This window comes from Halyomorpha halys, unplaced genomic scaffold (genome assembly GCF_000696795.3).
Source record: "Halyomorpha halys isolate HHAL.00 unplaced genomic scaffold, Hhal_1.1 Scaffold558.1, whole genome shotgun sequence".
In the NCBI taxonomy this organism is placed as follows: Eukaryota; Metazoa; Arthropoda; class Insecta; order Hemiptera; family Pentatomidae; genus Halyomorpha; species Halyomorpha halys.
The window spans coordinates 231,113-233,962 of NW_027115474.1; the positions used below are offsets into that span (position 1 = coordinate 231,113).

At 31.6% G+C, this 2,850-nt stretch overlaps 1 protein-coding gene across 1 annotated transcript in view; it reads left to right on the top strand.

The window, feature by feature from the left end:
* Positions 1-2,850, top strand: part of RabX4 (RAS oncogene family member RabX4) — a gene marked incomplete in the record, with an annotated part of 14,186 nt that overhangs the window by 1,703 nt on the left and 9,633 nt on the right.

A 2,850-nucleotide genomic window follows, 5' to 3' on the forward strand; every position in this document is an offset into this window, starting at 1 on the left:
CAACTTTATAAAAATATATACAACAAGTAAATTTGCTGTAGGTGATATAATGACATGATACAAACATGTGGGAGAATCTACTCATTGATAGAACTCCAATAACATTTCTAGAGGAGAAGATCTCAAGGCCATCTTCTTTTCAGATGCCTAGGAGGATTATCAGTTGATAAAGGAGGAGCCAGGTTAGAAACAAGTGGGTTTGGGTGGTTGGGAAGTTTATCATGGAAGGATTGTTATCTGGTTCTGGCCAAATCAGCAACATATGGAACATTGAGGTCCTGATGGATGACTTGATTCGTGACAAAGTAAGGAGCATTAAGGATTTTGGACTGTAAGGATTGGATTCAAGAGGAATTTGATGGTTTAGTGGAGCCCCAAAGCTCAACTCCGTATGTCCAGCTAGGCCTTATAATAGTCATGCAGATCAGTCTTTTGTAATGGATTAGAAGTTTAGACCGTTTGTCTAGTAAGTACTGTAATAGTCGGAATCGACGAGCAGTTTCCTGTCTTTTCAGTCTTGTGCGAGGATTAAATTATTATTAAACTTATTATTACATTAGGAGAAGATGATCAGGGGTGTGGCCAGCATTAAAATTATTATTACCATTTTGGCCAGAATTTCAGGGCATCAAGAGTAAGTTATAATGCCAAGTCATAAAAATTACTATCAACTCATCATTTTAAACTTATTTAATGTTGAGTTCCAATGTTTTGGCCTAAATTTTAGACCTTCATCAGGGTTCAGTTTAAATGAAAATAAAAAGTTAATATATAATATATCTTGCAAAAGTTGTTATAAATTGTCATGTACGTATGTATGACATCAACCGATGCAGACCTAATTCTAAAACAACTATCGCCTTATGAAACCATATCAAAAACCTGCTACTTGAAATAGACTTTGAAAATATCAATATACTCAAAAATCGAAATCTTATCGTCAGGCTGATGACAGAGTCAATTTATATAGCAATCAATCAGGACAAGATGCTGAGCTCGAAATAGAGAGAGAGCAGCCTAGATACCAAATCACTATTATAAATAATAAAATTCATGAATTAAAGAAAAATATTAAAGAAATAATACTACTATTTATTTTACAAAACTTACAAACAGGCGGATTGATCTGAAAAATTTTAGTTCACAAAATAGATTGGACTAATATGTACAGTCTATGAAATCAGTATGCGTAGTTGTTGGCTTTATGTTTTCCCACAATAAGTAAGTTTGATCTTATATTAAATTGGATTAAAAAGTAAAACATAATGAACTAAACTTAAATTTTATTCTATAGTTGTTATTTATTAATTATTATATACAATTTCCATAAAGTTATAATTGGTACATGTACAAATACCTTTTATAAGTTACATATATGTGATTTGAATTTCCATTTTCTTTGTTTTTACATATTCATAGTTTTGAATTAGGAAATTTGAAAGAAAAAAAAATATTAAGGAGCCTGATATAGTTCAAGTGATGAAAATTGCATAACTGAGATGGCCAGGACAGGTCACTAGGATCGGCAGTGAGGATCTACCAAGACAATGACTGATGGAGCCACAGCATGGTACCAGGAGAAGAGGAAGACCAAAGGTGCGATGGGCTCATGGTGTTACTGCTGGTGCAACAAATATGCTGGGGCTTTGGAATTGGATGGTGGCTGCAAGGGACCGAGACAATTGGTAGAAGCTGCTGCAGGAGGTCAAGATTCGACAACGGATTGTAGAGCCACACTAGTAGTAGTAGGAAATTAAAAAAAAAAAATAAGCTGCACAATAAAAAGAAAAAATAGATAAATGGTAAAGTAATATACATAAATTATAAATGAACAAATGATACACTTTGTTAAAGAGTAACATATATAGAATAATCAAATTTTATATATATAATTTAAATATCAAGTTTTGTGTAATAATGTGTGTTTGGTCTATTTATGGGCGTATCTTTTTAGTGATGTTTTGTCCTAGTGTCCTGTTTCTTTTATGAATGGATTGTCAGAAATGGTAGAGAGAATAAATTTGTGTCAGTAAGTATGTATACTCATTAATCATCGGGAGCTATAAGTCAAACAACATATTTGAAATTCTGGTGTAGCTTAAACTCCTATACATATATTTTGAATGACCTCTAGTTTTCTATAATTTAAGATGTGTGTAACTAACTCCACCATCTCTAACCAAAATAGGTTATTGTTGGGCTCATCACTGTTTTGTACAGGATTAATATGTTTTTGATAATTTAGAATTCCTGTTAAAATGTAGGGCTATTTTGCTGAAACTTGGAAATTATTTTATTTTATTTTAGAATAACAGAGACGAGCAAGGTATTTTAATTGTTGACATCTTGAAATATGGAAAACAAAAGCCAAAGACATGATTGTTAATGGATAATTTGCATGAAAAAATATATAATATTGTATTAGTGTATAATAGTAGCTTGTGTTAAATTGTTAAGTATAGATAAATTTTGTGCTGGGCGTCGAAAACTACGAAATACATAAATTATAAAAAAGAATTCTGGATTTTACTTTTTAGGAAGTTTGATTATATTAATTTTTTTTAATTGTTGAGGTGAAAAAACTTCCAAAATGAATATATCTATTCCATATTTTTCATTGTACAACTTTTCGTTAACGAAGTACTTCAACAGTACTTCCTCCTTACAAGTACTGAACCCCTGACCCATCATGGTTTGTACCGGTACAGATTTTAATTTTTTTTTTTTTTTAATAAAGCACTGTGACAGTTATATATAATGTTCTTAAAATTGTCGATTCTTTTTCCTTTACAGTGCTGAAATGTCACATTGCACACAAGGCTCATACTAGGGATGGGATATCGAAAGAAA